Genomic DNA, 24,436 nt, shown 5'->3' on the forward strand with positions numbered 1-24,436 from the left:
GAAGCAAAAAGCTGTTCACTAAATTTTGGGAAGCAAATTACATTATTGATGCAACTGAACTGTATTTAAATTATGCTGGATCTGTGAAGGACTTTACAACTTACCTCTAAGTTAATAATTTGGATTACTGACACATACTGTACAAGCTATTATTATTGATAATTATAATGATCATCATAATTAGAAGAAGAAGTTCTGGGGATCCAATGCCAAGTGGCCTTTGAGCTATGATATGTAATCTTTTAGCCTGAATAAAGCCAGATATTTTTACCATTTTCAAACCTCCCTTTCCTAACCTAGGTGACCTTTGACAAACATATTAAAGCAATGAGTTATTGTACTTTCATATTCAAATAATTGTTGAAGAAGGCAAAGGGCAGCTCTAACTTATGAGGATTGTTGTCTATACAATTACTCTTTTCTACTTGTCTTCTTTAATTGTAAATTGGAATGTAGAAACTAGGACTAGGACTTCATCATCTGAGAATAATCTCATCTGTACAGCCAGCAGCCCACAAAGTATGAGGAGCATTTAGACTTCCTGAAGGATTAAACAATCTATTTTTTATTCAGTTCTTCCTGCCCTGCAGTTTGATTTTTAGTCAAAAAATAATTTATTCACAGACCACTGCCTTTACTATTGTTGAAAGCACCACCAAGTAACCAGAGAAATGTAAAACTGCTAGTGAGGGTGGGGGGTGTGATATACTTTTACTTCTTCAAGGTGTGGTGAGTTGATCTTGGCTGGACACTAGGAGCCCACCAAACCACTCTACCACTCTCAGTTGCACAGGGGAGAGATAATAAGATGGAAAGCAACTAATGGCTGAGATAAGGCAGTTTAATCGAGAAAAAGTGGAAGTTTTTATGCACGAAGCAGAGAGGAAAGTTTATTCTCTACTGGTCCTCAGCAGATGATATTCAGGGAAGCAGGGCTTCAGCACATGTAGTGGCTGCTCCAGAAGGCAAACACTGTAAATAACAAACACCCTCTCTTTCCTCCTCCTCTTTCCCTTAGCTTTTATATCTAGGATGGTGTCATATGGTATGAAATATCCCTTTGGTTATGCCTTTGGGTCAGCTGGCCTGGCTGTGTCCCCTTCCAGCCCCTTCACGTGGTGGGGAATATTGAGAGACGGCGCTGCTGCTGTGCCAAGCCTGCCCAGCAGTACCCAAACCACTGCTGTGTTAGCAGCACCTTTCCAGCTACCAACACACAGCACTGTGAGAGTAGCTGTGAGAAAATGAATTCCATCTCAGCCAGGCCCAATACACAAAGATTTTGAACATTATGTGATATTTTTCTAAGAAATCTAGGGAATTATGACCATTGAAGTTGGTACGAAGCAGGTTAGAACTGGTTGGAAAACAGTTTTCAGAACAGTTGCTGAAGTTTTAATGTAATAATCTGGAGAGATTAGTCCCAAATCTGAACTTGATAAGCAATTTCACTAAAAAGTAGAATGAAAGAAGGCTGTACTATTATTTAATATCTGATAATACCATTCTGAGAGAGATTTTGAATATTTAGAAGAAAAGAAAAGAAACTCCAAAGCAAAAAACAAAACCAAAAAAAAGGTATGTGTAAGAAGATTGGCTATAAAACATATGATGTAAGTCTTACACTCTACTTGGATTAGCTGATCAAGTAAGGTGTCATCATTTTTGTGTCATTTTTTTAAGAAAGTTGTTAAGTGGAAGAGAATTTGGGAAAAAATAGCAAGCTCAAAACACTAAGAAATATACCACAGGAGCAGAAAGTGTAAATAAATGGATTTATTCTAGTCTAGAGAAGTAAGAGATCTTTTAAGAGACATGAAAATAGCTTTCAACCATGCAAAACCATGACAGAAAAGAGTCCTAATTTGAAGCATGAGGCATTTACTGTTTATATTGGAAAAAGTACTCCAATTAAAAAATTAAGCTAGAACTAGGTGACTCAGGAAAGTCAAGTAAGTTCCATATTATAGGTTCTAGAAATGAAACCAAATAATTAATAATAAAAATCCAGCTAGATAATTTCTTTCTTGTAACAAGAACAATGACCTTTGAAGAGTTTTGAGATTACAGACAGAATATGTATGCATTGATTAAAAAATGCAATTCTTTAAAATTCAAGGTAAACAAAATTTTTAATTGTACAAAGCCTTAAGGTACTTTTTATCTAAGTGTTGGAAACATATTTCATGTAAAGCTGTCCACAGATAAAGTGAAAATTACTCTGTTGGGAAGGAAGGAAAAAACCTTTCTTGTAAATTTTAGGAATATTAATAATCCATGACACTGAGCTGAAGAATAGTCCAATTCGACCTTTTTTCTTTTTGTTTTTTTTTCCTTTGTACAACAAACCATGCCCTTTCCCCTTTTCAACTTATGCTTTTTTTACCTGAAGGAGAGGGGGGTAACTAGCTGTAAAAATATCTTACTGATTCTATATGGGTTCTTTTTTCTAGAATCTACTCATGCAGTAAAAATGGATGCTTCCCATGCTAAAAATTTTGGTGAGCTTCACAATCTAGAAGAGTTGCAGAGCTTAAACTGCAGAAAATACCATTTAAAGGCAAAAGCTCTACAGCAGAGTAGTCATGAGGCAATTCATGTCTTTATGTTTAAAGTTAGTTGTGGGAAATGTTCTTCATGACACAAAGATCTGTTGCTTGATACTGCAATTAAACAGAGCTGAAACTGTAGCTCAAAGGAAATGTTTCTCACGTTTTGGAACAAACGTTCTGCAAAAGTTTTATTTTCATGCTTTCTCCAAAATTCAAATCATGTTGTCACCACAAGGTTGTTTATTTTCATTAGAGATAATGAAAGATTTCAGACTAATATCAGTTGTAATCCTTTCTCTTTGTAGGATAAATGCTGAAATAAGAAAGACTGCAGAATATCAAGATGGTTACTGGTGGGAAAACCTTTAAACTTAGGGTCCATAAGAACTCTTCTACCTGGTGAAAGAAAGAAATCATTGAATGTTAATTGCAGATGATACTTGCAGCATGGCAGGCAGGAGTTTGGCTGGGTGCGGGGTGGCTGGAAAACTTGAGCTTGTCCTGAGCAGGCAGAGTGCATTTCTGCTCTAAGGCAGTCCCTCAGCACCTGCATCAGTGTGGAGCCATCTCCAGGCTAACACACCTCATTCCTCGGTATGACTTCTTAGTATGGCTCAGTGCTACATTAGCCCTGCTGTTCAGCTTCCAGTGAATTCAAAACTGTTGGCATAGGGAGGCCAAACTTTTCTGTATCACAGAATACAGACACATTTAAAGACAGAAGGTTTGTTTCTCTTAGGTCATCAAATTTTCATGAAAGTCCTCAGATTTTCAAAATGCAAAATTTTGCTGCCATAATTACTAGCAAGTCAACCACTCAACTGATAATGTTTTGAAATATGTCATGATTTATATCTGTGTGTACATAAGTTATAATGTTATGACAGCAAGGTTTTGTTTTTATATTTTTGACATATGCCTGTTCAGTTTATATACTATTTGGTATTATGAGTTTGTAGTATAATTGAAGCCCTTTATTTTATGAACTTAAAAACATCCATAAGTATATTCTCTTCTTCTTTAACAAAATTATGATATTCATAACCTTTTATTGCTTAAAATAGTTTTTCTTCAATATTGGAAGGGCAGGCAGTTGACTGGACATAAAATATTTCCTTTAGGCAAAGGAGATGTGTTTGCTTGTTAGCTTTCCATATGAGTATTTGCCATTACCATTACCACTTACCATTAAATTCACATTGTTAAAGAGCATGGAGAATGATGTAAAAAGCCTGGAGCAAATTCTGCATGGTGGCATTTCTAAGCAGTAGTTGTAAGCTAGTGGGTCATGGGAAGAACACTTACAGTCACTAAACACTAAACATTTTGCTTGCTATTGGTGTTATCTATGAGCATTACATTTTAGATTTCATTTTACAGTTTGCTCTTGATCCAGATCTTTATCTGGAAAATCAAGAAAAAAGTACAACTGGTTTACAGTAATGGAGCAGAGGCCTCATTATGCCAAAATTGTTGCCTGATAACTCTTTGTTGCAGCTATAATTAATCATTTCCTGATTTTATTTTTGTCTGTGGAAAGTTAAAAATAGGGCATTTAAGTCAATAGAGTTGGAATTCATGCCAGTAAAAACGGAATAAAATTATATCATGAATGCCAGCCTTCCCACCAAAAATTATTTCTTAATGTTTTTTATTTTCTAAGTGTTTTTGTTAACCACATGAATTATACTGCTCCAAATTTCACATTACAGTATGCTAGCTTCTGCATGCAGTGTCAAGCAAAGTGAACATATGTTATTTTGTAAGCAGGAAAGAGATTATACTCTTGAGAGAAGCTTATCAAATGTGATTTGATCTATCAATTTTCACAGAGATCCCAGGAGCATCAGAAAGAAAAAAGTTGACTCATTTACTTTATTCATTTTATACACAGTAGTCAAACAGCTTCTCATACTTTCCTCCTCTTGTTAAAATCAGCAGGAAAATAAGTAAAATCTCTTTACATGGAGTATCTATATCTATCTATTACTCATCTCAAAATTTAAAACAACTCCTGTTCTCAAGTCTGTGGCAGTTTGGTACTCTCAAAATGTTGAAACTATACAGCTCTTTAGGTCAACAGAGTAAATATTTTTAGATGAAATAACAAAGGAAAGAAATAATCCTGTTTTTTAGCTATTGTACTGGTTTCCTGTAATTTATTGATTTGTATTTTATTGACTTGCTCTTGTATTTTATTTACCTATTTTGGAAATAGTATAGCCTGATCTTTATTTCCTTTTTTTTATGTCTACATGCCATGCAAAAATTATAGAAAAAGGAACAGTAAAAGAGGCATTTGAAGTGAATAGACCAAAGTTAACCATCTGTGAAATATCTGGAATATTCTGAAAGGGATGCTTCAGAAGGAGTTTAATATGGGCTGTCATTCCATCCCTGTTCTGTGTCAGAAAGGAGGTAGAAATATATACATTATGTAATAGGAAATGTGGTCCCTTCTACAACATTTCTTTTTGTGCCATTCTTAGAGCCCATGACAGTGTAAAAATAATGAAATGTTAGAACTATATGATGATTATCCATGTGCTGGTCTCCCACTCCTAACAAGGGTGTGCATTATTTAAAGCGGAACTTGCAGATCTGGGAAGAGTCTGCAAACTCGAGCTGGAAAAAAGACAGATGCAATAAAGGACCAGGAATGCTCTCTGAGATAGTAATATGGAAAAGTAACCATTTTTGTTACATATTATGAACTTCAATATTTCTTGGAAACAAGAGTCCTTGGAAGATCAATTTAGAATTTGAGAGCAAAGAGCAGAGGAACTGTATTTCATGCAAGTCATTATTTATTCTTCCTGCTCTGCTTTTAAAAATGGACCAGTATCACTGGCTTCAGAAGTCAACTGTGCTGGCAAGAAACTGTTTATTCAGGCATTTATGAGTCATGATCTCAAAAAACACTGGAAATGAAAAGGCTTCATTGCTTTTTAAGGAAAAAAAAAAAAAAAAAGCAAAATCAGATGTGGATTGAACTCATTAATATAAGCAAAGGTAGATAACGAGGAAATTAATTCCTTTTGAGGGGTCAAGGAAGTGGCTTGGCCAGTGTTATTTCATTTACCTATATATTCACTCCAAGGGAACGAAGAAGTAGTGGGATTGTCCATGGTGATAAAAATGTAAAAGAAAAACTGCACTTGTCTGAAGTGGTGATCTATCCTTTTTAACATTTTAAGTTCTGGGTTGCAGTTTTCTGGTTGGGTCAGCATTTGCACCTTCAATTACTTCATCACTTTGCTCCTTTGGTTCTTTTATTCTTTTATTATAATCAATAAAAAGAAAAAAATGCTTGATTAGTAAGACAGCATACAAAGCTCTGGTGCAGAGTGTCAACCTGCCAATGGGATTAGGGTCCCGTGGTGGTCTCTGAACTCTACATACTCCCATTGTCTATTTCAAGTATCTGGGAGATTAGGTTTCACGTTTAGTTTGTGTATTGTCTCATATTACAATTTTCAAAATAGCTTATGCCCCAAAGTTAGAGCAGGTGTAATCAAATGCCAAGACAACAGCACTGTAAAGACTGATCTGGAAAGGACTTCAGTTCTTTTCCTTGAAAACTAATATTTTAGAAAAGTAAAATTAAATGTGACACTGAAGTGGATTTTCCTAAGTAAACCTGAAACTCATTTGAATTCATGCCTTGATTTTCCCCCAGAGTTAAAGAAGAAGTAACAAATAATTTTGATCTGCCCAGCTAGCATGGTGTCATACTGATATCTCCACTAGGGTCTCATTGCCAAGTTCTCAAAGGGTGTCTGCACTCATCACAAGAGCTTTTGAACTCAGATGATATAATGTGCTTTACATTTCAGTTTAGAGATGCAACATTTAAGTTTCACAAGTACTTGTTCATTTAAATTAATGGTTTCTGAGTATATCTAAATTTCTGTTGCCTTACTGCTGATATTCTAAAGGGAAGAAACTTCAGAATAGTTGTTCCTTCACTGCCTGCTTTTTTCTGCTATTTCAGGGTACTATGCTAGAAAAATCAATGAAAATCAGAGAAAAGCTTCAGAAATGAAGGTGGCATGATGTATTATGAGGAGCTGTACAATTTTCCCTTTTACTTGGCTTAATTAGTATATACTGATATACAGAAATGTTCAGCAGTTGCACAGGACATTTAGATTGGGAATCTGGCATGAAGAGATCTTAATGAAGCACAGATAGTGGCAGGTACCAGTTCTTTACTATGTAATTATATTCACAGTATTACTCAAGCCTGACATGTTTTCATGCACACTCCCTGCGTTCACTGCAGAGTATAGAGAGCAAAACTGGTTCCCTCATGGTGCCATTTGAGTTTTAAAGGTACAGACATGAGACCTAAATGTTTCTGGGCTTGGGAATTTTATTTTTTAACTTGTTTTTTTCCCCTAACTGAATACTTTCTAATAGCACTGGAAAAGCTCTTCCATGTGACATGCTTGGAATTCTCACACCTGTTTTCTCCTCAGTCTTCTATGTGTGAAGAATTTCCTTTTCAGCATTCTTAATGCTCAAAGATATTACTGAGCCACAGGGAGGCAAATGTGCTTTGTTATATAACAAAAACGTGTTACAGGAGTTCGAACAAAAAAAAACCCAAATAAGCAAACAATAACCACTCTTCTTTTTTAGAGAGATACTTTTTAAAATATATGTATTAAAAAAAGGGTAAGTTAACAGTTACAGATGCAGAAGAAAGAAAACGTTCTGAAGGTTGGTAGTTCCCAGTTCCCAATAAGAAAAGTTGAATTTACTTAGTATGTTAGCAGGGATATTCTGAATCTCTTCTTACACTAAACTTCAGAGAATATTTCCTGAAATGTTGCTGCAAACCAGAATTTTACTCTCCTTATTTTATATTTTATTTTATTTTATTTATTTTATTTTATTTTATTTTGCTGACAGGAAAGGAGATGGGGAAAAGGTGAAAACCATAAGAGAAGTCCCTGGAGAAGAAGACAGTGTTCTTTGCTTACCTAGGCTTTTGCTAATGAGAGACAAGGCATTGCCAAAGCAGAACTGGCAACTGCTTGAGACACTAGTCCTTGTGATGAAAACAGAAATTGTTTTATAGCAACAAATACAAAAACTGTGAAAATCATTAGCTTATTTAGTTTTACTTTGTTTTTTCTGAGTGCAGTTATGAATAGCCAATGAGATTCAGTATAGACTTTGCATATGCTACTCATAAAAAAGATGGATTCATAAAATCAATGACTAGACATTAAATAGGGTTTTAAATGTTGCAGAAAAAGCTGAGTTTATCCAATAGAGAAGAACAGCAGATCAGTTTAATTATTAAAGATGGGGTAGTTTTGCAGTGCTCCTCTGCTTATATCCCCTTACACAGTCTATCAGGAGGCAGCAATGGTGAGACAGTGACAAAGTCCACTGATCAACTTGAATGAATTTTCTACTATTAAAATGCATTGCTGCAAACAAAAAAGCTTCCATTTTGAGAAAGAGGTGATTGAATGCTAAAAAATTTATTGTCAAAGGAGAAAAGAAAAACTACAGGATAGACTAATCTGTAAATAATTTAAGAGACAAACTAAAGTAAAACTCAGCAGGTCTGAGAAACATGCATGTCCTGCTGATACCACAGGAATGACTGACTTTTCTGTAAAGAGACTTTGGGAGCAATTCAGTTCATTCTAGAGTACAAAGTAGAAAATTAACTTGAGGAAAATGTTGGAACAGGTAACCTTTATTTTCTCCTTTATTCGACAAAATAGAAGATAACAGCTTAAAGATAAATAAATATAGAACCTCGGAGGGAATTATTACTTAGGAAAGGAAGGAAATTATCACTTAGCAAAGGAAGGAAATATCACAAGCATCTGATAAAATTTTCATGTGTAATGATATGATTGCTTTCTTTGCTTTGTTGCTTAAATGGTTGGGGGTTTGATACATAGCAGGACAATTAATTAGTATTATTTCTCTTGAAAACTCACATTAAATTCAATAGGAAGAAAATGTCTTCAGTATTATTTAAATATAAAACCAGTATATGTCAAGGCTGTATATGTGACTTTGTTTACAGGATATTGACATAAAACTTGTCCTTTCCTTGCTTTTTTTGTGTGTTAACCCCAGCTGGCTGCTGAGCCCCACACAGCCACTCACTCATCTCCGCAGTGGGATGAGGAGAGGATCAGAAGAGGAAATGTGAGAAAACTCCAGGGTTGAAATAAATACAGTTCAATAGGTAAAGCAAAGCGCAGCACATCTTTGTGCTATTGTGGTGGTTTTACCTGGGGTAGAGATAATTTTCTTCATGTGTGAGTATCTGGTATGGAGCTGTTTACGATTTCTGTGGAAAACTGTCGAAAATTATGAGAATTTCCAGCAAAAAATCCAAAACACAGCTACATGCTTGCTACTGTGAAGAAAACTAACTCTACCCTGGTCTAAAGGAGCACAGCATTCCGTAGGTTTTTTTGAAAATTTTTGGTGCTTGTATTTTTTTCTGCTGTTGTTACTTATTTATTTATAGTAAGTGTGTATTTTTTAACTTTCTAAAATAACTATCTGGAAGTTGACATTTTTTTACTTATATTTACTTAAATATATGTACTATAACACTAAAAATTTGAAAAGTCATGTATATAAACTAATTTATTAATAGGTAGTGAAAGTGCTAAACAAATTCTCAAAAAAAAAGGAAAAAGGAAATTTAATTTTGAATTCAAGATTATATTTGTAATTGATATGACCAGCAGAAAGAAGGTATGGAAATCTGAAGTCACTCAGTTTCAATGGTACTAACTATGGATTTGGGTAAGCAAAATAGAGAATGTGAAGTTATACTTTGAGGACAATATCCTTCTTTTTTCATTTTCTGTTAATTAAATTACATGGAGAAAATTAATGTGTAACAGTCCTAAAATACATAATTCCTAACACAGTAATTTATTTACCTCTGATCCTAGTGTCATAGTGTCAGAATTTATCAGATTAATTTTACTAGCAATTATTGTCTTGAAATTAACAGATATTCATTTTAGGTCATCAACTACTTACACATATGGCTACATCCGAAAGATTAGGAAAAAAAAAACAAACCAAAAGCCTAGTCTTCCCCAGATGTTTCAGTGCTGGGTATCACAAATAAAAGTAATACATTAGCTGTACTGGAGAAAACATTAAGTCAATTATACTCTTGCAAGATTTATAAGAACTAAAGTGAATTTAAACTCGAATTGTCAAAGGAAATTTTACATGCATTAAGCACTCAGATACATCTATCCCATATATTTAATTATGTACTGGATTTTGAACCACCATCTCCAGAGCAGTGTAAAATAAGGGTTTTCCTACACTACTGTTCATAGGCATTGCTCTGAATTACACATGTAAAAAACTCAGCTGATGTCACCAAAAAAAGAACCTAATGTTACTATACTTTCATTCCTCTCCTAAGGATGTGTATTACAGTAAATAGACTTTACCTCATTCCCTTGAATGTTCAACCAGTCAAATGCTTAATGTTAAAAGACTGCTTATGCACATCCCAGCATATTTGAAATTATTTTACTTACAAGGATATGCAGAAAAACATAATTTGATAAATAAGATTGGAATTATGAAAATAATTTTAATCTGCAGTTTACAATCCCAATTTTAAGGCAATATTTTTTCAATACTATCAGTTATGAAATATTAATGTTACAAAAATATCATCCATTAGTAATGCAAAACATCTTAAAGCACAGTGAACTAAATTTTTTGATAAAATATTTAGAAATTTAAACACTTGTTTCATTTATCTGTAATGATCAAAGTTTTTCATATTCTTGATTCAACCTCCTCATATGCTGTTTCAGAGATATACGTTCCAAGAACATTTCAGATCTTACTAAAGAGAATTGAAGTGCAGTCTGAAGCAGATTTTACAAGTTCAGCCTATAATATTTTCTCTTGTGCTTGCATTTGTGAACTCTGTGCACTAAGGCCATAGTGAAATGGTAGCTCTGTTAGTAGCATTCTGCTCTGAATAAAATGACATTGATGCAAACATTTCTTGGGTTTGGTGGGTTGTTGCAGGGTCACATTTGCAGGATGTGCACTTGTGTTTGCTTTAAATGAAGACTGTGCAATACTGGACGAGAAAGAGTGAGGAGACAGCTGCAATGTAAATATGGAATAGGGAGCTTATGTTTTCCTAAAGTTTATATTATTGGCACAGAACCTGAAGACAAGCAGACTGAAGAGGAAATAGGAAATTGTTTAAAGAAGTTCAGCATAAACTGTGAGGAAGTGCAATGCAAATTCAATTCACCTTAATCAGAATATTTCATGGAAACACACAATATTTTAATGGACATATCGATAATAAAATTCATATTTCAATTCCTAGGCAGCATTCCACGTTATTATAGGTGAAATTCACTCAGCCTGAAATAATTTCCATGTCTGAACAAAATATAGATTTAAAGTTCTACACTACTACATCCCATGTTAAAAAGATTAAAAAAAAAAAAAAAAGAAGGAAATAAAAATTTGGGACAGAAAGGAAACCTCTTGGCCTTTAAGACAGACCAACTTGTTTTATCTGGAATTCTTGGGACAGAAATTAAAAATTAACAGTAAAAATGTATTGTACCCTTTCAATGTGTGTTTCTTGGAGATTTAGCTAAGGAAATTGCTTTCATGTTTTTATTTGTTCTCTAGGCTCACAATTACCTATACATGATGAAATTAAGATGAGAATTATTTGAGTTTTTTCTACAGCAGACAAATGATGGAGCAATGAAACTCCTGTGTCCAGTTCATCTCACTGATTAAATTTCCTATTCAATTTTTCTCTTTTTCTTTAGATTAGCATTATTTGTGTATAAAAATGTATTGCTCTGGATTCTATCTTACAAAGCATTCTAAGTAGCTACTTACTATGATTTAATTTGAGAGACTCCTGTGCCTAATAAGCTTTCCATTTAAAATCTGAGCTTTGAGCTTTATAAAATCTACGTGGTCTACATGTAAACACTGTGTAAATAGCATCTGAATAAGAGGCAGGGACACACATTAGGAGCTGCCAGAACTGTGTCTGTTGTGGCTGCCCTGGCCATGGCTGCTCGAGCAGCTGAAGAACAAAAGTACTGATTGACTGCTGCCAACTCAAGCGAAAAATACGCCAGCAAGAGAAAAGTAAGAAACAAACACAGAAATAGGTTATAGGAAGTGTGTATCTCTGTTGGTAGAGGGACAAAAGAGAGCCATTTAAAATGTGGTTGTGAAGCATGTTTGCTTGTGATTTTATTTAGTACAGGAGTAAAGAATCCTGTTCTTAGATTTCGTACCTGTCAGATGATACTACCCCACATGGTTTTAGGGAATCTGATAGCAATATTGTTTGAAAAAGGTTTTTTATGTTTATACAACCTAATGTTAAACATTATGACTAAAATGCAGATTATTTAATATGCTATAATACAACTGAAATGTATTTGTGGCAGGGGGGTTGTTTTATCTAGAAACTGAAAAAAAATGAATGTGAGACTACAGTGTTCCACATACTGTCTGAAGAACATTTATTCATTTAAATGAGAAAAATAGTTCTTAATTGCTAGTTATGAATTGAAAGCTTTTAATGGCTTTTGCCTCGCTGTCCAATTTTCTATTTTCTGGAAAATTGCATTTTGTATTTATTTGCTCCAAGCAGCAGATTATGTTTTACTCAGTGAAATTGAAAGTAATCAAACATATGTTAATGTCCACAGGTAAAAATAGTGTTTTATTTAAACAGGACATTCTAAAGGACATTTGAATTTAAAAGAAAAAGAAGTTAGATTTCTGTATTTTTTAATGAGGTAAGTATGCATCAATTTTTAGGTATATTGTAGTGTCCAGATACCATGCCTTTAATAAATGAACCTCTATAGTAAGTCCATTATACTATTAGTACATTAACAGTGTAATAAGGCTTTCAGACTAACCAGTGATGAAACTACCACTACTTTTCCTTTTATTATTTGCTTTTTTTTTCTTTTTTTTTTTTCACTTGATAGTAGAGAACAATGGTAGAGATTTAAGAGTTGTTAAAGTCTATTGTCTATCATGAAAGAATGGTGTAGCTCAGAGACAACAAAGGAGTTAGAAAAATAGAAAAAAACAATTGGTGCAAATAAAAGTTGAAGTATTTCAAGAAGGTTTGTATGATAAAATGGACCTTTGAGATGTTGATTTTTCCCAAATGGGAGGAAAGTTTTGGTTTTAAGGGGAAAAAAAGTGTTCTAAAGACCTTGAGTCCTTTTGGAAATAAAACAGCAGCCAACAATGTCGTCTTTGTTTACAAATACTTTTTAAAGCATGGAAAACTGCACCAAGGTCTCAAAATTACTTTCCAGGTTAAATCTTTCTATTGATCTATGGAAATACATTACAACTGATTTTTTTCAGCAATGATAATTTTTTAGAAGAGCAGATCTCCTTCATTAAGTAAGAAAGTAAAGAGGAATGGGGAAAGGTAATGTGACAGGCATATTTCTATGATAAGACAGGTTCTTCTAGTTTTGTATGTTTCTGGTACACCTAGACAGAACAAGCTCCTCCAAAGAGCAAGTGAAAGGGTAATTATAACAGTTCAGCAGAGGGTTTTAATAAACTCAACATTTCTTGGAGTCTAAACTGTATTATTTTCTAGAAGACATACTTTTTATCTTGCTTCTGGAACAGGGAAAAGCTTCAATTCATGCATTCAAGGAACTATCTGGAAGATCACAATGGCACCTTCTGGACAGAGAAACTAAGTATTTTTGTAAATATTTTCTTTATTGGATTTATTTGTATCAAATACTGACATTACAGTGCCTGCAAGTAATTGAATTAGTGATGTTCATGAAGGTTTAAATGTACATCCTGACTGACAGCACTAAATTCTCTGATGGAATTTGAAGGGTTAAAGTCATCAAACTCATGATGTAATTTGTCTAGCAGATTGATGGGAAATATTAAATGAATATCAGTTTAGTCAGACATCTTCTAATGCTCCTGCAACTCATGTTCAATCACACTGCTGAGTGAGATGTTGATTATTGTTGGGAATCTACTGATGAGCTGAAGAAAGTAAATGATCACAGGAACAGGGGAACAATTGCTTTTCATGAGCCATCATGATGGATGCAGATCTCTCAGAGCCTTTCAAAATGTCTAGCAAGCAGCAGGGTATTGGTTCACAAAAGAAAAAGTTAACCAATCAAATGTTTTGCATTCATTGTGCTACTTTTAGATCATGTTAACAAATGAATGACAGCCCTTGTTTACTCATAGTTTTCACATTGTGGAAAAATGTGCAAGAGTTTAATTTGTGCAATTACCGAAATTACGAACTTGAAATTCAGCTAGAAACAAAGTGTCAAGTCTTCCTGCTTAAGATGACAGATCTCAAATCAGTTGTCATCTTATATTTACTTTAAGTGACTTTATTGCAGAATATTGAATATTTTGCAAGGAGAGATGATAGCTATGGGCTTCATGCAATTAATCTCTTGAGAACAAGGTGATAATAAGCTAAGCTTCAGTCTTTTGAGGGGTAAAGATTTTATTAATAAATTCAGCTGAATTTTAACCATCTCTTTTTTTGAAATGTTATTGAAGGCATCATACCAGTTAATTAATTGAAATAATTGATATTGAGCCCTAGAGAAAATGTTGGCAATTATTGCAGCTCAAAATTTAGTATTTGCTTTAGAGTTTAATTAACGGCATTACGATTTGTGTCATAGAGCAGCTCTAGACCTTGCCATTTTCAAATTAAAAACCTTAGCACTGTTTTGACAGTTTTATTGCCAGACAAAACATTTTTGACTGGTTTGTTAAGGTAAATGGGAGAGTTTCAAGGTCATCTGTTTTTGGCTCTGGCAGTGGGGTATACACAGATGTGCCTAAGAAGCAGTTTCATGAAGTTAATCTCTTGCATCTACCTTACTCTGTGTTTTGAATCACAAAGTTACCTGTGAATCTAAGCTGAGATTCACAGTTACAAAACCATTTCATCTGGAAATCTGTGCTCTGGCAGCATCCAGATATCAGGCCAAAAAGAGCAGTTAAGTTCTAAATGCTCCCTTAACAAATGAACCCACCACACAGGTTAAAATCAGAGTAGAAGGCACAGACAATTTTCAGGTAAGCAGGCTTTTGGAAGTTGCAGGTTCTATATTTTGTTTAATGGAATTCACATCTAGAACATTTCTTGGTGGGAGCCATCATCATTCTGTAGCTATGCGCTGCATGGCCTCTATTAGGAGCTATTGCAAGAGAGGGAAGCAAAGTGACTTTCCCTCTGTGGACTTTTAAATGTTCAACCAGGGACAGAAATATGCTTTCTGAAATCTGACCACAGGTCCCTACCTCCTTTTCTAGCTGAGTGCTTATCATCCAACAAGAAATGTAGGGCATGCTCCTGATCTCTCCCATATCCAATAAGAGAAGAGAATGCTCGCGTGACATTACTTGGGAGAAAGGGAAGTTGTTTATAAGCACTCAGTTTTGAACACAGGCATATGAATTGAAATATCAGCTGCATAGCTAAGAAAAAAATTAAAAATGCAATTCAGGTCTCTGTTTGGGAATACGAGTTCTGTACCTAGATTAAGATAAGACACCATATTTTATCGGTGCAACTTTCTTCTAAGTTACTCTTGCTGACCATTGTAAATCAGAAAATTTTCTATGCAACATTTCAATTTATTTTGAATCTGGGACAATAACATCAAAATATTGCAGATGATCGGTACTGAAGGTCATGGCAGGGGGTATAATACAGAAATGTAATAATGTAAACTGTCATAAATGTTTTTGTTTCCTTCAATATGCTGACACATCTTTATGGAAATAAAAGGTTCTATTTAACTTCATTGTGTATAGCAGAACTCAGAAGACATGTACGTTCAGAACAAGTGAAATAGTTTCCAAAGTGAGGTACTATAAATTTTTCTAGAAAAAGAAGTCTGAAAATGTCTGTTTTGTTTGACGCTATTTTCTCCCCATCTTAACATTTCCACACAAGTTATTTTCTCCATATGGCAAAGAAAGTGTTGTTCTTTTTACTACTGTTTCCAAGAATATTTATTTTTCACTATTTAAAATATGGGAAAATCAAAATATGTCTCTTAGGCAGATACTAGAGAATGATACTTTTTCACAAATTTCATTTGGTCAATAAAAGACTATTTTCATTAGCATAAGATTGTGAAGTTAATAATAGGGAGGAATTATTTCAGAAGTTATTTTGAAAAGCTGTTTTCCAGGGACTTTTTACCTAGAAAAGTGTTGTGTACATGTCAGTTGCAAGCTGTGAGGTGCTAAGATATTCTGCAGTTCAGGATGTATGACACAGAATTCTTCTGATGTTTGTAGCCTTTAAAATAAATTGTTTCATTTCTTTTAGAATTGCTTCCTGCAGAGAAGAACCTCATAATTAGAAACAGAGTAGGCTAAAACTGCAGTGCAAGTCCTTTGATGTGTTGGTTACCTGATAGATTTTTTTGAGATAAGATGAACTATAGCTATTGATAATACTTCTCTTTCTAAACCAGATCTACAGAACTACCTAGAGTTAGCTTGCTTTTAATTTAATTTGATGAAGAACAGAATATTAAGCATGAAGCAAATAATTATAATATTCAGACTGAGTCAGGTTTATTGACTGGAATGCCTATTCAAAACACTACAAAAATTTCATTATAATTACTTATCTTCTGTTTGGGTTGAGTTCCTTTAAAATTTAATAATTTCTTCTTTTTTTCTTTCCTTCACTTTTTTTTTTTTAAGGTATGCATACTTTATAAACCGATATCCCTCTTCCATGTTCTTCTTAGCCTTCTTTTGCTGTCTTTTTAAAAAATCCCAACAAACAATATCCCCCAATCCAAATAACACCTGAAAATATCCTAGAAGACCAGAAAAATGTTCAAGGTAGGATAACGTGTAGTACACAGTTTGTATTTCACTTTCATAACAGGCAGAGAAAATTGGTGAAATTACTCTTAAGTACTTAAAAGTTTTCCCATACTGTAAAATTTAGTTCTGTTCTTTTCCATCAGCAATCTCATATTATACAGTGCTCTTCTAGAGCCTGTCTGTTTTGTTCCATCCACATGTATAGGCATATATAACTTGCCATTGGTGTTTCATGGGATGAAACATATTATTTGTAAAATGGTAATGGTATATCACAGCAGATATCTGTCTTACAAAGTAATTTTTCCTAAAAATTATATGCTATGTGCAACAGTGCTTTGTGACTAAGGGTTAGACCAAGTTTCTACTACACCAATCCTTTTGAATCCTATATTAGCATTGACAAATTAATCACTGCAGTTTTAAAGCAAAAGCTTTGTTAGCAAGACCAGAATTTTTATTTTTTTGTTCATCACACTATATGTTTCTGGGTTACTGAAGTTTTACGTATGTAACCCCTAGGTAAAGCAAAGCTCGTATGGCTCCATAAATGGCATCAGTTTCATTTTTTGGTGTTATCTCTACAAATTCATAATTGTTGATTTCATAAGATTCCTTTGTTTATATTTTTGTTTGATAACCTTCTTGGTTGAGTCTTGATGGGTAAATAACACAGCAAGAGATTCCAAAATAATAATATTCTCTATAACCTTATTTTACTAGAGCACTATATAATAAGCTAACAATTGTTTTACTGCTCTTAATAGTGAAAAAGGGATCTTATGAGTTGGACAGAATATGAAAATCAAAAATATGTATTTTGCTAGTTCTCTTTAATATCCTTTCATCCCACATTATGTAGTCAAGCAAGCTTCCGTAGATTCCTATGTGGAATAAACTCTACAGTCCCCTTGAAGTCTCATTCTGTCACCTATAAATTTAGAGACAGGGGCACAGATTCTCCTCTGAGCCACAAAAAAATTCTCTCAGTTAAACAAGTTTAGTTACTCTTGAGAATCGAGAAATCTTTCATTTTCCTCAAAGGAGTTCCACTTAAACTAAAGCTCTTCAGTCAGAAAAACACACATGCTGCTGTGGAGCAGCTTTGCTCAGCAGCTTTACACTTTTGAGCTGAAAAATACATTATGCAGTAATTATATAACAGGCTACAAATACATCTTTATATTGTATTTTCTATCATGCTGTTTTATTATCTCTGTCTGTGTAAACTTAATAGATGAGATGGAGTGAAATACAGCAAAAATTTTGGTACCATCTTTAATGTACCTCTTATCTTTTTGGAGAAAAATTATCTATGCTTTGGATATGCTGCTGATGTCAGTGTCTTAGAAAAAGGTTTAAAATTGCATAAATCTTCATCTGCTTTATAATAGTTAAGACGCAAAATATATAATCTCAAGAGACCTTATCGTGTCTTTCTGTTCCACTGAAATTTTCAGTTGCTATCCTTGGAACAGATCTGGATCATACTTTACATTGATTTCAGATGTTGGCATGCCACCAGCTTTAGTTGTTTTGAATTTGCACTTCTCATTGATGACAGAAATATTTTATTCAAACATCAGAGCAGTATGAAGTTTGTCTCTGAATTAACAAAATATTTATGCTTTTTAGAAATTTAAATGAAGTTGGATTGACCAAACTTCTAAATCCTAGGTACTAGTGATGTAATCCATCTTGTGAAAGCTATGCCTTAGCTGTGTATTATTTTTCCCTGAAAGACAAATTAGGTAAAACTATATCAGACATAAATTCTAGTAGATGTTTATAATTCCTTTGGCAAATTTTTATAGCTGAGTCAACAAACATGTGCTTGAGTCAACAATTTTAATTTTTCTAAGAGAGTTTTCTAAATAGAGATTATTGTAGAAATTTGTATAAATTTTGTTTTGCAGAACAAGAGATGTCTGCAGCTAGACAAATTTTCATGGACTGAAGCATAATAAATGAATCTAACAAATGAGAAATTAAATGACACTTTGCTTAGTAAGGCAAATTTATTCCAAATTTGCTCTTCCTTTTCTACCTCTTAAAATTTGCTCTTCCTTTTCTACCTCCTTTTCTACCTGTTCTACCTCTTAAAATTTGAAATCTGAGATATGTCTGTAAATCTTAATCGAGATTATGATCTCCCTACAAAAAAAAATATTGCAAATTAACCAGAAGAATTGTTCTCTTATAGCATGATGACAATAGTAAATATCATAACAAATTGCTGTTTAGTTATTCCAGAAAAAGATGTTATTATATGCAAACAGTTTCAGTGAGAGGCAAGATATTTCTGTGTTGAGTGTCAAATAGATGTGGTATGCAATGCGTTAGGTCCATAGAATCACTTAGTGGCAGACAAAAATGTCCTAATCTCTTAAAATTAAATTATATGGCACTTATTCAATGACTTTTTATCTTGTGGATGGGAAGATGCTATCAGTCAAAAAAGCAAAGCAACTTGCTTTTTTGATCTTTCCTTAAATACAGTGTCCAGTGTTTCATATGGAAGAAAACTAAATAGATAACACCGTTTCATTAAATTATTTTGGTGCAGATTTGCACATTTCTAGACTTAATTTTAAACAGAAAAGAGAGTTGGACAAATATTTTGTATCTAGTGACAATTATTTAAATGGTACTTGCACTCTGCTAACGTTATCTGTAGACATATAGGGATATGTGTGCTTGAGCCAACAAATCCAGGGAAGGAAAAAGGCAAGGAAAAGGAAAGATATATTAGGTACTGAAGTTTGTCAATGATGAGATGACAGATTTTGTCCAGGAATGATTGATATAAGAAATATAAGTGTAGAAAATACATGTAAAATACAACCTATTAAGTCTGATTCCTTAAAGGAACATGAGGAAGACCTGTCTTTCATAGATATTTCTTGAATCATGAAAATTGTTTAAAGGGCATCCTAATTTATCCAGATCACAAGGCTATCTGTGATGGCAGGAAAAGATTTTTTCTTGAAATGGATGCCTTATTCTCTTTCTCCCAGTAGCTGTTCAGAGCTTTGTATATTTATATTCATTATTGTTGCTGTAAGAACAGTGCTGGTTTTCATTATTTCATTGGCTTGAGAAGCCCTGATTCAGTTTTGCTGTTAATTTTGACCTCTTTCTGTACCTCCTCTACTATCAATGACTAAAAGCATCAGTAAATAGAAACAGAGAAACTCCACCAAATATTTTTGCAGCAGAACAAAATAATAACAACATTCACGATATATGTAATTGCAGTTCACATGTCTGGTAGGGTAAAGCATGCACTTAGAGTTTCTTCAGTTGGTTTTTGCACTGCTACACATACGTCAATTTTTCACACATCTAGCAGGAAAGAGATGTGAGAGTATGCATAAATAGTCTAATAAAAAATATGAGTCTCAAAATACCTTCACAGAAAGTGCAGAATAAAATCAATGATAATTTTAATGCTGAAAAGTATTTTTGTCAAAGTATTTTGAGAACACATTAGTTTTTCCATTTGATTTCTATCTGTATTACTTGAAAGTGAACAGATAATTTTCAAATTTGGCTAGGTAGGCAATCTGATTTAAAATAAAATATATGTATGTGTGTGTATATATAGCAAATGCTTTACCAATCCATTTAAGTTAATTATATCGAAGTGTAAGTTTAAAAAAGTAATTACTGGTGTTCGCCGGTGTTGACTGTGTGTTTATCTGCTGTGCTTAGTCTAGACCTATTTTAATGGATCCCTATCAGAAATGCTTTGTTTACAAAAGGGCATGAAATATGCTCATCAGCCCTCTCTGTTGCTCATTCCTGTACAAGGTCCATGAAATACCCAAGTGTGATGTGCAGTTACTGGTAGGACTTCATCCAGCTCTGGTGGAGCATGTCATACTCTTTGAATAATTCTGGAATTATTCCCTCATCTGACAGTAAATGTGGCTCAGGTGATATTTCAGTACACATTTCTTTGCCTGAAGTTGTAGCTTCACAGTAGACACAAGTAGAAAACAATTGTACCAGCCAATATGGAATCTATTACATGAATAAATTAGCTATACTTCAATGCACAATGCTTTACATTCACAAGAACCACAATCCTAACTGACACCTCTATTATGATCTCAGAGAGAAGCCACAGACTAAAATACTGCAGAGAGAACAATTTTCTACTAAATATTTTTCTATCAGGAAAGCATATTTAGAATGGTCTGAAAGGAAAATGCCTACACAAATTGTGCACTATACGGCCTAGCTATGGTACGTTGTGGGGGAAATAGTGGGAAATAACAATTTAATAAACAGTTTATTAAAAATTTGTCTGAAATAATAATTGCCAAAATACCACATTAATTTCTGTGCTTTAACAATAGTTGCCCTGCAAGTCAAATGAAATCTACTGATTTCATTTGTTTTTTAATCTTCCATTTCTTTATGTTCTGTCCTGCTCCTATATATGACCCTTTAACCCCTGGTGTTTAGTGTCTTCTTTGGCTTTTCAAGATAGTCTAGTATCTGCTAACTGATTATGACAACTCCAATTAATATTGGGCAGATTAGTAGACTGTGGATTTAAACTGGGAATAATCAAGAGGATTATTTTTTATTTTCCTCACCGCCAGTCAATACTTTTAAAAACCGTTTTTTCCCCGGTTGTATATGTACTCTTAAAAAGAAAATAATTTAACCTCACTGTTAATATGTTTTGCTTGACTAAGTTTTATGCTATCCTAACAGACATAAATAAGGTTTTTTCCTACCTATTGTCAAGAATTTAGTCATTCATTGCCAGTGAAGCAAGCCTAACATTGTCATTTTAACTGAAGTCTGAGTGAAAGCATTAATTAATAATTTTAAAAATTTCTTGATATTCAAATGAATGGAACAAGCTGGAAAATATCTCATTTACTCTGGAAAAAGTAGATCTTAACTCTGAAGCAGTAGCCCAAAGTATATATACTGCACGTAGTAAGAAATCTGGAGATGTCACAAGCAGGGGAGCAATTGAATAATTCCTGAGATTTACAATTTTATAGGTATGTTAAATGCTTTGGCAACCACATTAAACAAACGTATACTGACTAATTTTAGTATTGTGCTGCACAACATAAGATGAGATTAATTGCAATATTAAACATTCTTAAAACAATAATAGAATTGATTTACTAAAAAAATCCTTTCACTGCAGTTACTTCTGACAAAAAAAATATCATATTTTTACTTTGGGGCTGGGAAATATTTCACAAAATTCAGAGGTATATCTCAGAAAATCTGTTGCAGAGTATACTCAACTCAACTAAATTACTTAGGAAATTTGAAGATGCTGTTACTTAGTCAACAAAACCCCGGTATCTTCATCACAGGGATGAGAGACAGCTCCTGACTGATATGCTTAGATACCCCTGTTCTAGCCCAATCTTGCCTTGAACATTCATCAATCCACAATTCTAAAGTAAAAGCTATATTTCTTTACCACCTACAACTGCTGAATAATGATGGTCAAATAGCTATGATACACACTGCAGTCTCTGTTAGATTCTACCTCTCACAAGAAGGATTGACACTAGTGTTTCTGACAGGCTTAGACTTTGCAAGTAACGCTTGATTGTTTTTCCTATGTTTTGTTTCATTCAAACTGCTTCTATTCTTCATACTGTTAGGCAAAAAATATCATTATACTGCTTCATTTCATACTGAGATAAGCAGTGATACTCTAACCTTTTTTCATATAATATTCCTATGATTCATGTGTAGGATTACAGTCTTTCAGCTATATGTGCTCAAGAGGAATTAGTGCTGTGCTTAATACTTAATTACTATTGGACTGTAACCCAGATGAATCTGTCATAAATATGGAAAAATTCTGAGCTGATGTTTGCAATTAATTCACTGTAATCTGCAGACACAGCTGAAAAATCAATAAAAAAATTAATGGAAAAAATCCCTTTGAGCAGGACATAAATCATACTGAGAACACTGAGAGTATCATTATCTTTCTCTATTTGTCTCTTCATTTTTTGAAGTGTAAAGACTTTTCCACATACTTACTATAAAAGCGACATCAACAGCAAAAAACCTAACTCCCAAAAATCCCTCCTCCCTGCAAAATCTCAATAAGAAAGCATCAGTACTTAGAATTACAAATTTTGGGGTATTAATATTGTGAGGTATTAAAAACACCTGTAGTATAATGCAATAATCAGTCACAGCTAGCACAGCTTCATAAGGGCAAAGTCCTTCTTGTAAAACTTAATTTGCTTCTACAAAAATATTGCCCACTTAGTTGATCCAGGGAAGCCAGTTGGTGTAATCTTTTTGGATTTCAGTAAATCTTTTCACACTGTCTCTCACAGTGCCCTCCTGGACAAAAGTTCCAGCACACAGCTGGATGAACACATCATGGGATGGGTGAGCAGCTGGCTCATGAGTCAGGCTCAAAGGGTTACAATGAATCGGGTGACAAGTGTATAGATAAGCGTATATTTAGTGTATATCTTTATACACAGACGAGTGTATATTTTTTTTTCCATTGCCTGGGATAAGGTTCCCTTCATGTGACCCAAAAGGTTAAACTGATACTTCACACGACTGCTATATTTCTTCTTAAAATATGACTTTCTCCTGACAGCTGCTAAAGAGGCAGTCACAAGTTATTTGTTTCTGCTTCAAGCTGAGCTCTACGTTATTTAGATAATAATTTGCATGTAGAGCATAGATGACTTTGTTCTCTCCCCCGTTTGAAAATAACATAATATAAATTAACTGGGTTTCAGCTCGTTTTACACTTACAAGTTTAACCTTTGAGAGTCTATGACTTGTAACAAAATATACTTTACATATGTAGAGTCACACAGAAAACCTCTGGAAACCTGAGTAATTCCCTTTTTATGAAAGCAGTACTACTATTTAATATAGGTTACTATCCAATATTTTATTCTGTGTATGCAGGTATAAAATACAATCCAGAATCCAGCAATGTTTTGCTGCACAAAGTGGAACAGTATGAAGCACTTCATTTTCACAAATGCACCGGTACTATCAACAAAATCAGTTCAAGTTACTATTTCAGAATAGTGTCAGAATAATTCTGTAAGAAGTAGCTCACTGAAAGATATGAAAGAAAGAAATCACTATTTTCCCTTAAAACCAATTCTTAAATATAGAAGCCTCCAAACAGAATCCTTAAAATTTAGTTTGAGTTCTTCTCAACAAGCACAAGTAGTTCAGTTTTTCTGTTTGTTTATTGATTTTATTCCTGCCATTACCTTGACAATTAACTGGCCATGTGCTTAGTGGGGGTTTATCTTTTTAATCAGTCACCATTTGAAGCTAAACCTTAGCCATAGATAATGTACTTTTATATTGCTTTAACAAATATCAGTCTTAAAAAAGAGCATGAACCTCCATGTCACTGACTTTTTCTATATATTCAACTTGCATTATCAGTTCTGTATATCTTTGAAGATATTTGTGAGATATCCATGAGACCAAATGACAGCAGACTTTTGGGCCCATGTCTTTTAGTTTCTAAATGAAAGCAATGCTGCATTCGTTAGCATCCCTTAGAAAATATTATTCGGAATATCTCCAAAAATAAGTTATCTGTTGAATGAGGTAGGCATCAATTGAAGGGAGATAAGGGGAAGTCATGGTGCTTTTTTCTTCTGTGGCAAGAGCACTTGTTTTCCTACCTGGTGTCAATTCCTGATGTGAAAATACATTATTAAATCCTTATCAACAGGAAATAAAATAAAAGAGAGGAACAGCTGAGGTGAGCTAATAATGGCTGCTAGCTACCTGATTCCCTTAGAGCTCCTGCAGCCCCATCACTTTGGCAGGAGTATCAAGGAAGTTATGGTGACTTTTGAGCCTCGATTCAGATTTTCTTAAGTCATCTGTAGGAGAGCTGACATTCTAATTGCTCCATAAATTGTTTCAACTCAGAGTTTGTTAAGCACTGACACATTTTACTGAAA

At 33.9% G+C, this 24,436-nt stretch overlaps 1 protein-coding gene across 7 annotated transcripts in view; it reads left to right on the top strand.

The window, feature by feature from the left end:
* The window catches only part of PCDH7 (protocadherin 7), a 271,794-nt gene that overhangs the window by 233,377 nt on the left and 13,981 nt on the right, over positions 1-24,436 (top strand). The window lies entirely within an intron of this gene.

This window comes from Anomalospiza imberbis, chromosome 4, assembly GCF_031753505.1.
Source record: "Anomalospiza imberbis isolate Cuckoo-Finch-1a 21T00152 chromosome 4, ASM3175350v1, whole genome shotgun sequence".
Taxonomy (NCBI): domain Eukaryota; kingdom Metazoa; phylum Chordata; class Aves; order Passeriformes; family Viduidae; genus Anomalospiza; species Anomalospiza imberbis.